The 14,082-nt window shown below is 39.0% G+C and overlaps 1 protein-coding gene across 2 annotated transcripts in view; it reads left to right on the top strand.

Moving 5' to 3' along the window:
• LOC134211039 (anion exchange protein 2) overlaps nucleotides 1-14,082 on the top strand; it is a 270,760-nt gene that overhangs the window by 15,566 nt on the left and 241,112 nt on the right. The window contains exon 1 of one of the 2 annotated variants that reach the window (XM_062687582.1): nucleotides 11,834-12,220. The exons of the other annotated variant lie outside the window; for it this stretch is intronic. The gene's annotated coding sequence lies outside the window, so the exon portion shown is untranslated. Of the gene's footprint in view, nucleotides 1-11,833; nucleotides 12,221-14,082 lie in introns of those variants that run through there. 2 annotated transcript variants of the gene reach the window in all.

The raw sequence follows: 14,082 nt of genomic DNA, 5'->3' as shown, positions 1-14,082 counted from the left end.
GGATGGTTCTCCCAACAGCTGATGCAACTCGTGGTTCATTCACCTCCTCCACGTACCGTCCGCCATCTGCACCCCACCATAGATGGTACGCAGCACTTTCCTTTCGAAAACTCCGAGTGCGCGTTGGTCCTCCACGAGCATCGTCCAGGTCTCGTGTCCGTAGAGGACTACCGGTCTAAGCGTTTATTAGATTGTCAGTTTGGTACGGCGGCGAACTCTATTCGGAGTCCAAAGTATGTACGATTTCCAGCCACTATGCGTCTCCGAATTTCTCTGCTAGTATCATTTTCGGCAGTCACCAGTGAGCCCAAGTACACAAATTCTTCTACCACCTCGATTTCGTCACCACCGATGCCAACTCGCGGTGGGTGGCTCACATTGTCTTCTCTTGAACCTCTTTCTATCATGTACTTCATCTTCGACGTGTTGATGACTAGTCCGATCCGCTTGGCTTCCCTCTTCAGTCTGATGTAGGCTTCCTCCATCTTCTCAAAGTTACGTGCCATAATATCTATGTCGTCGGCGAAGCCAAATAGCTGGACGGACTTATTGAAAATTGTACCACTCGTGTTAATCCCTGCTCTTCGTATTACCCCTTCCAAAGCGATGTTGAATAGCAAACACGAAAGATCATCACCTTGCCGCAATCCTCTGTGCGTTTCGAAGGGACTCGAGAATGCCCCTGAAACTGGAACTGCGCCCATCACCCGATCCATCGTCGCTTTGATCAACCGTGTCAGTTTATCCGGAAATCCGTGTTCATGTATTAGCTGCCATAGCTGGTCCCGATCCATTGTATCATATGCGGCTTTGAAGTCGATGAATAGATGATGTGTGGGCACGTTGTATTCGCGGCATTTCTGCAGTACTTGGCGAATGGCGAACATCTGGCCCGTGGGGGAGCGTTCGTCCATAAAACCCGCCTGGTACTGCCCCACGAACTCCATTGCAATTGGTGCTAGTCGACGGCATAAAATTTGGGAGAGTACCTTGAAGGCGGCGTTCAGCAATGTGATTGCGCGGTAGTTGCTACAATCCAGCTTATCGCCCTTTTTGTAGATGGGACACCCGACACCTTCCATCCACTCCTGCAGCAAAACCTCCTCCTCCTAAATCTTGGTAATGACCCAGTGCAGCGCTCTAGGCAGTGCCTCACCACCGTGATTAAATAGCTCTCCTGGTAGTTGGTCAACCCCAGGGGCTTTGTTGTTCTTCAGCCGGCCAATCTCCTCCTGGATTTCCTGGAGATCCGGAGCCGGTAGAATTATCCTACTTGGGAATGCAACATCTTCTACCTACACGCAACATCTTCCTAAAAGCACCTTGTTTCTATTCAGTTTCATTAAAGTCACTTTTTTTTAATCTTAATTAAGGTGTTTTTTTAATCTACAGATATTAAAGTCACTGGAAAAACATCAAAGCACGAAAAAGTTGCATCAAGATGTCAAAAACGTTCGAATTCTGATCAATGTTTCATTAAAATTGCAATGCAGTACGTGTTTGACATTTGGAAACAAACAACCAAAGAATACTGCACTTCATGTTGCAAACACGAAACAAAATCATTAAGTTGCATGTTCTTACCATGTAACTTCAATGCGTCTTTCAAAATTTAGTTGTTTGTTTAAATTAAGTTGCAGATAAGTGTGTCCTCATGTTTAATTTAGCATCGTTCAATGTTTTGACAACTCAATTTTTTTCCTGTGATGGTGCAATCAAGTAACAGGAAACCCGAGTACAAAACTTCATAATCGTATGGTTTTTTTGTGAGCTAACATGCAGTCCCTTCGAAGTGTTGAATGGTGCTGTGGTAGAGTAAAGGACTATCGACCAAAAGTTCCATAAATCAAATCCACTTTTATATTTTTATTTTATTTTTTTCCGCTGTAGTATTTTGCAACATGATTGCAATTTTACTGCAATCGAAGGATGTTTCCGTAGGCTCCACCTCTTGCGCTTTTTACATTGCAAGAGAGTTATATTTGATGCAACATACGCAAAGATTGTTTCTTTCCGAATAGTTGCAACACAGTGAAATGTTCAGTAGTGAAACAATTTGTGCTGCTTGGGATGTCCTGCGCGCGTTCCCCCAGGTCCATTTTCGTCTGCCACATCGCCATTCAGGTGCTCTTCGTAGTGCTGCCGCCACCTTTGGATCACCTCACGCTCGTTCGTAAGAAGGTTCCCGTTTATGTCCTTACACATATCGGGCTGTGGCACGTGGCCCTTACGTGAACGGTTTAATTTCTCATAGAACTTTCGTGCGTTATTAGCGCGGTACAGTTCCTCCGTCTCTTCGCGGTCTCGATCTTCCTGCTGGCGCTTTTTCCTCCGGAAAATCGAGTTTGTCTGTTCCGCGCCCGTTTGTATCGTGCCCTGTTCGCCCTCGTGCGGTGTTGCAGCACCGCCCATGCTGCATTCTTCTCCTCAACTAACTGCTCACATTCGCCGTCATACCAGTCGTTTATCTGATCCGGGCGCACCGTGCCAAGTGCAGCGGTTGCGGTGCTACCAAAGGCGGATCGAATATCTCTCCAGTCATCTTCAAGAGACGCTGCGCTCAGCTGCTCTTCCGTTGGAGTGCCACTTCCAGCTGCTGCGCGTATTCTTGTGCTAGTCTAGTGTCTTGTAGCCGCCCAATGTTAAGCCGCGGCGTCCAACTTCGACGCGTGTTGTTCACCCTCGAGAGTTTTGAGCGCAGGCATACTGCAACGAGGTAGTGGTCGGATTCAATATTCGCACTGCGGTAAGTGCGGACGTTCGTGATGTCGGAGAAGAATTTACCGTCGATTTAAAGAGACTTCAGATATTCCTTCTAAATCTAACGTTGACATTATTTCTTCTCCTATCGAACTGAGCAATCAGTTCGATTTGATTAATGACGAAATTGAGGAAATCGAATCTACCTCTAGCCCAGGTGATTCGATTCATGCGAAGAAACAACGAATTCCGCCAATTGTGGTATCTGTTGCCGAGTTTTCTGGCTTTTGGAATGAGATTTTGAGTAACCTTCAGGGGATCAAGGTTTCATTTCAGATCGCTAGGAAGGGTGACTGCCGCGTTTTGCCTGGATCCTTTGACGATCGCAAACGTCTTCTTCAGTATTTAACTGAGAAGCGCCATAAATTCTTCACATACGACGACAAAACTGAGCGATTATTCAAAGTCGTCTTGAAAGGTCTCCCCAGTGATGATAAATCACTGGATGAGATTAAAATTGAAATTTCTCAATTACTTGGATTTTCACCAGTCCAAGTAATTAAGATGAAAAAGAAATCCCACCCTGGTACTTCCCAGAGAGGCATTTCTCAAGAATTTTATTTAGTTCATTTTAACAAAAGTGAACTAAATAATATGAAAAGCTTGCATTATGTCCCATGTCCGTGTTACATGGGAACACTTCCACAGGCCTGGGGGAAATTTCCAAAACCCCACCCAGTGCCGTAAGTGCCAAAAGTGGGGTCATGGAACCAAACATTGTCACATGGATGCTAAATGCATGATTTGTGGTGGAACCTCTCACGCCAAGGACGCATGTCCCGTGAGAGAAGATTCCAATAAATTTAAATGTGCAAATTGTGGGGGCAATCATAAATCCAATTTCTGGGAATGCCCTTCACGCAAAAAAGTTTTGAATTCCCGTGCAAAATTGATGACGGGAAATTCCAATCGGATCCCAGATTCGACGGATAGAAATTTTTCAAACGCTCAAAATTCGAAACCAGTTACCAGTCGAACAATTCATTCCCACTATGGAAATCTAATATGATGCTGTGAAAAGGAACCACTTGAGTAAGCACGTCTTACCTGTCAGATTGCTTGGAGCTCACTGGGGAAGAGATATTCTGGGTTGCTACGATGCGTGAATACTTGCCATGAATACAATGCTACAACGTGGCATGCTCTGTTTATGTTTATTATGTAGTACCACACACCCACCAAAATTCTCGCTTAACTTTTCAAAAGGACCTAAGTAACATTTTTTTCATGAATTAATTTGAGTACTGCAATCAAAAGCTTTCATGTTTTTCTGTCGATTGCGCTATTCAAATTAATTCATGAAAAAAATGTTACTTAGGTCCTTTTGAAAAGTTAAGCGAGAATTCACGAACAAATTTTGCTGCTCCTCAACAGGTAGCAAGCACTTCAGTAAATTCCCACAAGCACTTCAGTACCCACGTATGCAATCATCGCTGCTGGTAGACAACATTTCTCTTCTCAAAATGAGGTTTATACCCATGTCCCAACGGAAAATAACGGTCATGTTGCTGCTGCAGGTAGCCTGTATGCTTCCGATTTTGATTTTATAACTGAACAATTCTCGCCTAACTTTTCAAAAGGACCTAAGTAACATTTTTTTCATGAATTAATTTGAATAGCGCAATCAACAGAAAAAACATGAAAGCTCTTGAATGCAGTACTCAAATTAATTCATGAAAAAAATGTTACTTAGGTCCTTTTGAAAAGTTAAGCGAGAATTGCATCACATGATTGATGCAATGTTCAAAGCAAATACCATACCTGAAGCTGTTCAGGTTGATATAAAGTACATACAAAAAATTGTTATCGGACTCCGTTTTAATGGATCCAAATATTTGTGTGAAAGTTCTAAATTGGAATGCCCGCTCTCTAAAGGGTAAGGAAGATGAATTATTCAACTTCTTTCAGTTCATAATGTGCATATTGCCATTATAACTGAAACGTATTTAAAACCAGGACTCTCCATTAAAAGAGATCCAAATTATTTTATCTACAGAAATGATCGTCTTGACAGCGCCTGTGGTGGGGTCGCCATTGTCATTAATAGACGTATCAAACATAAATTATTTTCCTCGTTCGAAACCAAAGTTTTTGAAACCTTGGGAGTTTCTGTTGAAACAAATTTTGGACACGTAGGCTGCAATGAAGGAAACTTCATTGCAGCCTACTTGCCTTTTCAATGCAATGGGCAGCAAAAGAATTTGTTGAAAGCTGATTTTCAAATTCTGACTAGCAACAAATCAAAATTCTTCGTAATTGGTGACTTCAATGCCAAACACCGTTCATGGAATAATGCTCAAAGCAATTCCAACGGAAAAAAATTATTTGAAGATTGTTCTGCGGGATATTATACTATTCAATATCCCAATGGACCAACTTGTTTTTCATCCACTCGAAATCCTTCGACAATTGATTTGGTTTTAACGGATTCAAGTCAGCTGTGTGGCCAATTGGTAACTCATGCTGACTTTGACTCTGATCACCTTCCTGTGACGTTTTAAATCTCACAAGAAGCCATTTATAATCCAATCAGCTCTACTTTTAATTATCATAGAGCTGATTGGGATTTATATAAAACGTATATCGATAGGAATTTTGATGTTGATATTCCTCTCGATACCAAAAGTGATATTGATAATGCTCTCGTATCTTTGACAAATTTAATTGTCGAAGCCAGAGGCATTGCAATTCCTAAATGTGAAATTAAATTCAACTCCATTATTATTGATGTCGATCTTCAGCTACTGATCCGTCTTAAAAATGTAAAGCGAAAGGAACTCGCGATCCCGCGTTGAAAGTTATTTGGCGAGATTTGCAAAATGAAATTAAAAAACGTTTCGCTATTCTGAGAAATACCAACTTTGAGAATAATGTCTCGAAGTTGGATCCCAGTTTTAAACCCTTTTGGAAATTAACGAAAATTCTTAAAAAACCTCAAAAGCCAATTCCAGCGCTTAAAGAGGGAAATAAAATTTTATTAACAAATGGCGAAAAGCCTCAAAAACTTGCTCAGCAGTTCGAGAGTGCCCATATTTTTAGTCTAGGTCTCACTAGTCCAATTGAGGATCAGGTTACACGGAGCTTCGAAGACATTCTCAACCAAGATAATGTTTTTGACCCTTCGTTGGGAACTAATTTGGATGAAGTGAGATCTATTACTAGAAAATTTAAAAATATGAAAGCCCCGGGTGATGATGGTATTTTCTACTGAGAGAGAGATTTCTTCCTGAGAGCTCTTTATCCTTTTTGGTTAATTTATTTAACAAATGTTTTCAATTGGCATACTTCCCAGATAAATGGAAAAACGCCAAAGTTGTTCCAATTTTGAAGCCGGACAAAAATCCAGCTGGGGCTTCTAGTTATCGCCCAATCAGTTTGCTTATTTCATTAAGCAAACTGTTTGGAAAGATTATTTTAAATAGAATGATGGTTCATATTAATGACAATCCTATTTTTGCTGATGAGCAATTTGGTTTTCGCCATGGACATTCAACCACTCATCAGTTATTAAGAGTAACGAATTTAATTCGGCTTAACAAATCTGAAGGATATTCGACTGGAGTTGCTCTTCTTGATATAGAGAAAGCATTTGACAGTATTTGGCATGAAGGTTTGATTGTAAAATTGAGGAATTTTAATTTTCCTCTGTACATTATTAAACTGATCCAAAATTATTTATCAGATCGCTCACTGCAGGTAAACTATCAGAATTCTTAATCTGATAGATTACCTGTAAGAGCTGGTGTTCGCGATTGCCCAAGGCAGCATACTGGGGCCCATTTTGTATAACATTTTTACTTCTGACTTACCTGATTTACCACCAGGGTGTCAAAAATCTTTGTTTGCAGATGACAGAGGTCTCTCAGCCAAAGGGCGAAGCCTTCGTGTCATTTGTAGTAGATTGCAAAAAAGTTTGGATATTTTCTCCACTTACTTGCGAAAATGGAAAATTTCTCCGAATGCTTCCAAAACTCAGCTTATAATTTTCCCACATAAGCCGAGAGCTTCTTATTTGAAACCTTCTAGCAGACATATTGTCACTATGAATGGGGTTCCAATTAATTGGTTTAGCGAAGCTAAATATTTAGGACTTCTGCTAGATCAAAAATTAACTTTTAAAAGTCACATTGAAGGCATTCATCCCAAATGTAACAAATATGTTAAGTGTCTACTTATGAACAGAAAATCAAAACTTTGTCTTAAGAATAAACTTTTGATTTACAAACAAATTTTTAGACCTGCCATGTTGTATGTTGTAAGAAAAATCCTAACTGCCAGAGGCAATTGAAATGCATTAATAATAACTAAAAATGTAACATAGTAAATAAGGATGATAGTCACCTGTCATAAGACGAGTTTATACCATCCCATTGAATTCCACCACTTAATTGTATCTTGACAGATACGTATTTCGACCTCAACAGTAAGGCCGTCTTCAGTGTCTCGTACTTGACTCGTACAGTGTTTCGTACTTGAGTCGAGTCGAGATACGTATCTGTCAAGATACAATTAAGTGGTGGAATTCAATGGGATGGTATAAACTCGTCTTATGACAGGTGAAAACATTCCACTAAAAAGCTCAAAATAATTTCCTTATCAAGGATGATAGTGTTAAGAAAACACGAAACACCTAGTCTAAGAGATGAATACATGTATTAGATAATAAGCAAATAAAATTAGTTAAAAAAAAACCAAATTAATCCACCTAGCGGTGACGATGCCTTTCTTTTTTCCAATTCCTATCTACCAAAAATGTTGGCAATTTTGTTTTTCTGTAAAATAAGCATAATACATTATGTTATAATCAAGTTATGACGCTCGTGAAATTTTCTTTAACGCTTTGCTCGTTGCGTTAGCGTTATCGATATTGCCATAGCGAGGTTTCTAACCCATCGACCGAAAGTAATTTATATTATAGCATGGTAGCTGCTCAATGCTCGTAGTCCCGATTATATGGGAAAAAATGGAAAACTGCCTAAACCATTTTCCTTGTCAGCTGCAAACGCATTAATCAATCTTGATGAAATTAAATAGCAGGTAATTAGAAGAGTGGCTCTGCGGAATGCAACTTGTTGCGTTAAAATCAGTTAAGTCTAAGTACATGAAAATCGTGTGAGTTTTTGATGTTGAAAAAGTGACCATACAGACACACAAACATACACACACACAAACATACACACACACATACATACACACACTTCAGACATCACTAATCAATCTTGATGAAATCAAACACCACGCAACTAGAAGCGTGGCTCTGTGGAATGCAACTTGTTGCGTTAAAATCAGTTAAGTCTAAGTACATGAAAATCGTGTGAGTTTTTGAGGTTGAAAAAGTGATCATACAGACACACAAACATACACACACACAAACATACACACACACATACATACACACACACACAGACATCACTTCGATTCATCAAACTAAGTCGAATGGTATAAGAAACTTTACTATCAGATGTTCTTGTAAAAAGTTCGTTTTCAGAGTGAAATGATAGCCTTTCGGTACAACTTTGTTGTACGAGAAAGGCAAAAAAGTTATTTATTCTTGAGCTCCTTTCACATGCAGCTTATTTCACATGCAAATGAGTCATGTTTCACCACCTTTCGGGAGTTTTGCCCAAGGCCCATTTTTTGAACATATTTTAAGTGCGTTAGAATGTGCCAAAGATCTTGTTGTTTTGTGTAAGAGATCATCGTGAAACGTTTATTTTATTTATTACAAGACTAAGGCCGGAGTGGCCTTTGCAGTACACAAACGTCTTCTCCATCCAGCTCGGTCCATATGGCTGCACGTCGCTAATCGATTCACCTAGCCCGCTGTGCTCCTCGCCTTCTTGTTCCCGTCAGATCGTTGTCGAGAACCGTTTTCACCGGATTACTGTCCGACATTCTGGCTACGTGCTCGACCCATCGCAGTCTTCCAATTTTCACGGCGTGAACGATGGATGGTTCTCCCAATAGCTGATGCAACTCGTGGTTCATTCGCCTCATCCACGTACCGTCCGCCGTCTGCACCCCACCATAGATGGTACGCAGCACTTTCCTTTTGAAAACTCCAAGTGCGCGTTGGGATCGTGAAGCGTAGCTGTTGCATCTACACGTTGAAATGGTTCGGTATTCTTGTTTATATTAGTGAAAACATCGAAAGCAACTTTAGGGGTGCATATTGGACTGTTCTTTCCTATAAACGATTGCACTATGGTCCAGGATACAGATTTACGCGGAAAGATGAATTTTACGCCAAAACTATATTTTTTAGAAAAAACTGTTGTTCTACAATATTGTTCGAAATAGTAAGGCCATCATTATGGTTTTACCAAAAAATAGGGTGGCCCATCATATAAAAAAAATTAGGAAATATTTTTTTTATTTCTTGGAATATTGACATGTTATGTTCTACAAAGTTGTAGCGTAGCTTATTCCAATCAATTTTGCTAAAAAACTTTTCTGTAGCTCTTAAGTTGGCTGATTTAGAGCAATTTTACCTAATTGGATTAGGGTGTACCTCAAAAAACAGTATTTTTGATCTAATTTTTTTGTTTTAGATTTCTCGAAAAAGTCGTCTTCAGGTGACTTTCAGAGCTCAAAAAAATGCAACTTTAGATGGGTAAATATGCACAATATCTTTTTCCGATCAAAAGTTATAATCGTTTTTCTGTCAAAATTACATTTTTTTCATAAGTTGATATCTCCGGTTAGGGCAGACCAAAAAAATATGTTTACACGGCATTTGAAAGATAAATTAATAATCTTTATTATGTCAAAAAATTGGGGATATGTTTTTTTATCTCAAGTTTTACCAATTTTACTAAAACCATGTTTTTTCAAATAAATTAATATAATTCGACAACGGAAAAAGATACAGACGATATTCTTATAGCAAAACACGCGTTATGAAAAGCCCCAAAAGTCTTCAGAAGATGACATTCGTGAGAAAATTTCATAGGAGGAAGGAATTTTTATAGCAGATTCGTGCGCTGTATTACTTTGTCTCCACTTTATTTTAATATTATTTATTTTTGGCGATTCACAATGGTCGTGTAATTCAATAGCGATCATCTATGTTTTATCCTCTATGAAATGCAGCTTACTGTGAGAGAATTTGTTTAGAATTACTATATGGAAAGTTGGAAAGTTGCTAATGTTTTTTTATAGCATCTGTGCACACACACACACACACACTCATACACACTGACAGACAGACATTTCCTCGTCGAGCTGAATTGATTAGTATATAACACTATGGATCTCCAAGCTCCAGTAGCTCCACGGGGTCTTTAGTAGCCTTGCAAGTAAAGGCGTAGGATTGCCAATCTGGAGATGGCAAGTTCGATTCCCGGTCCGGTCTAGGAAGTTTTCGGGTTGAAAACTTGCTCGACATCCTGGGTATATTCATTGTACTTGCCACACAAGATACATACTCATGCAATGGCGGGCATAGGAAAGCTTTCAATTAATAACTGAGGAAATGCGAATAGAATACTAAGTTGAAAAGCCGGCCAAGTTCCAGATGGAATGTAGAGCCACTGAAGAAGAAAAAGATCTTCAAGCTTTCTATCAAAAGTTCAATTTGGGAGTGAAATGATAGCCTTTCGTTGCTTTTTTGTACTTTTTGTACGAGAAAGGCAAACAAATAAATTCCAAAAAACTAATGTAGAATAATAATCTGTGAATGGGCCGTATATGAATAACTTTAATGAGTTCGGTAATTCTTTCTTATAGGGAAACTGTTCCGATTTTCATCTCACTGAACATATATTCATCTCATCGCAAAACAAAGAAATACAGCACCAATCACGTCGCTTCTTTTTGCTAACACGCTCACTGGTGAAAAAATCACAAAAATAAGAAACAAACCAAATTTCTTTTCATTGCTTTGTTTTTGATGGGATGGAATTAGGAGTTATGGGATGAAGTGCTGAACCGTTCCCCTATTTATTTGCATTCTAATTGAAACACGTTTTATCAGGGAAATTTCCAAACATTTTTGTTTCAGAATTACAACGAGCCAATAATCTAACCTTCATCTTTATAGGGTATATGGCTCAAACCTTAACCTAATATGCGGTCAGCTGTGGTTGAGCATATTTGTCGTTGTAAATCTTCATATATTGAAACTCCAACCAAAATAAGACGGCTTGCTTACCTTTGGCTACTACGCCAAGTAGTCAAAAACAACAATAGTTGTACACAATATCTTATTGAAGCCATCAAAAGTCTAGAACGGAATGGAGTTAATGTTCGGCAAACTTTCCAAATCTTAGCTCCGGTATTGAATGCTTTTTCGGCCCATGGAAGGTTGGTGCATTATTCGCTATAAATCGTTTTTAAAATCCGTAAGAAGCCAACGTTATGTCCTAGGCTAACATTACCTCCCATGACCCTATATAATAGACGCGGTTTTTTAACTGTCTAAGCTATAGCGTTACACGTCAAGAAAGGAAGCAAATACAGCAATGAATATACAAAAACACTTCAATCACTATCGGCGACACGTTTGATAATTTGTCTGAAAACAATCCATTAATTCAGCTGTTTGTATGGAGATTAATTAACCTTGAAATAAGAGGAAAATAACTGGGCTTTATCTTCATCACTCGTCAAACCAAAGAAGATCCCATTTGTCAATGATGACCAAATTATTTGATTTTCATAGATCAATAAGCGTTTTTATATTGAGTCGGTTTTGCTGCTGTGAATCAAGAACAGGTTGCCAAGTAAATATTAGATAATTTACGAAAACAGTTCTTAAAAAGACGAATAATAATTAACAGAGAATGTACACCCGACGCTCGAATAAGTCCTCTTTATTATCTCAGAACTTATCAGATTTAATTCTAAGAATTCAATACCAGAGAGCCGAAGCTATGGTTCATTTTCAGCAATCTCATCCAGTGGTCCAACACACTGATGAAAGTGAAGACCTCGCTAAGTGGTTGGGTCAGCGCCCGACTTGCCGGCTATCAATTGCCGATGGTTGGTGGTCGGTGGTCGTTCGGAACGGCATGTGCTGTTGTTGGACAATGTTGGTCAAAAACGTGTTTCCATCTATTCAGTGTTTGGCGCGGCACGAGATAGCACGGCTTTTGATGAACGTGCGCGCGCGCGAGTTCGAACGGACTTTGACTTCAACAACTCTCTTATTTCGTCACATTTCGGAATTTCGCGAGTGCCATTCCCCTTTTGGACCTCTTATCGTGCGATAGAGGACGATCCGCACCATCATCTACTAAACCTTAGTGCTACGATTGTAATGGTCATTTGTTGATGCGTTGGGCACATCGACTCTGAGTTATACGTGCCAAACCGTACCAGGTGCGAAGAAGTGTGTTGGGGTCCAATAAAGCATGGTGATCGGGTTCATAACGAAAGTATACAAAGGCAGAATGGAGTCAATGATTGATGAAAGCTAATCTACGGATCTATATATTCGGTGATAGCACAGTTAACATAAGTAAGTTTAACAGAAAATACTCAATTTCTTAGAATAAAATAGTTGTGGATCATCTAATGTGTAAGTAGACGTTTGAAGAGTAAAACAGCCAAGTTGTTGCAAATTTTAGGTCTTTCAACTCACAACTTTCTCATTTTTGATTTTGTTCGTCGTTCTGGCGTTCATAGCGATGCAGAAGAGTGGATAGAATGAGCAAATATGTTTATTTTATGTTGAAGATATTTTTTTTATGGACAGTGGAACTCCCAAGTCGCCGCTGATGGTCCGCCATGTCTCTGGATGAATAAATTCATCATTTCTACAGATTCAGTAATTTGATGAAACTACACTTATTGGTATATAATATTTCCTGGTTAGATATTCCAAACCAAGCCGATTGCAGTGGTTAATAGCCGAGTAATATTCGTGCTAACATTAAATGGATGGTTATACGGTTGATCTAACATATGATATGATCCTAACATCTTATTCATAAGTTTTTTAATAACCGAAAAAGTTTAAAGTAATCGAAAGGGTTTAGTCTAGTCGGATTGTCTTTTGTTTTCACTTCTTAAAATCAAACTAGTACTATTACCACACCGATGCTTTCGTCCCGCATTACTCTATGGGTCTCAGGATCTTCTATAAAAAGTTTTTCTTTTTTCTAGAAAACATATAGGCTAGATGTACCAGTTGTGGCTATAGCACCAGTTGTCGCACTAGTGCTTTATATGCCAAATGGCCGCCGCAAACCAAGTTCATATCGATAAAGTATATTCATATGATACGATAACACCTTTGATTTCCTCCAAAACAAGCAAAGCATAATTGTAAAAATTGATTTTGCTTAATATTTGACGTCCTTTGAACCAGTTGTCGCATTAGTGGTCCCAATTTGGCCAATCCCATAAGAAAACAATGGGATTTGCCAAATAAGGAATCAAAATTAAGAATAGTGCCACAACTGGTGCATGCGTTCCTATTATGGATTAATAAATTTTGAGGATAATAACAAATTTTGTTGTGGCAAATTGTGGTTTTCACAGCTGTTCTATGGAGCAGGAAGTAAAACCTTTCGCATGATATATAAAGTTCACCCACATGCCTTTTACTAATTAAAAAAAAAAAGTTGTTCTTATGTATTGCGACAATTGGTACACCCACCCAAACCCTTATTGTAAAAGATGAAGGAACAACTTAGATTATAAAGCCAATACTTCTGCATTTTAACTTTTTTTGACCAAAAATTCTTTTTTTTTATTTGTGAGTTCTGCAGAGTTTTGTTAACAATTTAAGTGGTTGGCCCCTTTTTGATTGATTTTTATAATAATTTGTTTTGTGTTTTTTGCTAAATAAGAGAAAATTATACAGTATTAGGTATTACAGGTATTACAGTATAAGGTATTGTACGTAGCAAAAGAACTTATAACCTTTCCTTACACTCACCGAAATGCTCGTGTTCGTGTAGTTCGTGTAAGACGGTGGACCTCAGAAGTTCGTATTCTTGGAGGAGTGTTGAGGATCAACCTCAGGAACTTGTTTTGAACTTGTTGGAAGTTTCAGATGATGGGTTTCTGCGCAGCTCTCCCATACACGGCCACAGTGAGGATGATTTGCTTGTAGACAGGACAGGAAGCTTATTTTTCAGGGAAAATGACGACCGACGGTTGATCAAAGGGTTCAATAATTTCAACAAAACGTAACACTTCGTCACCGTTTTGTTAATCTTTTGCCTGAAAATAAGTTTGCTGTCGAGGGTCAAGCCAAGGTACACGGCCTCGTTAGCTTATTTTACTGGTGAAACATGTTTAGGGGATTTAGAGTGAGGGAAGATGATGACCTAGGCCTTTGCCGCGTTGATACAAATCTTTCAGCTAGTGAGG

Source organism: Armigeres subalbatus, chromosome 2 (assembly GCF_024139115.2).
Source record: "Armigeres subalbatus isolate Guangzhou_Male chromosome 2, GZ_Asu_2, whole genome shotgun sequence".
NCBI classification, from domain to species: domain Eukaryota; kingdom Metazoa; phylum Arthropoda; class Insecta; order Diptera; family Culicidae; genus Armigeres; species Armigeres subalbatus.
Note: the sequence above shows the minus strand (reverse complement) of the source record. Positions and strands in the feature narration are given on the sequence as shown.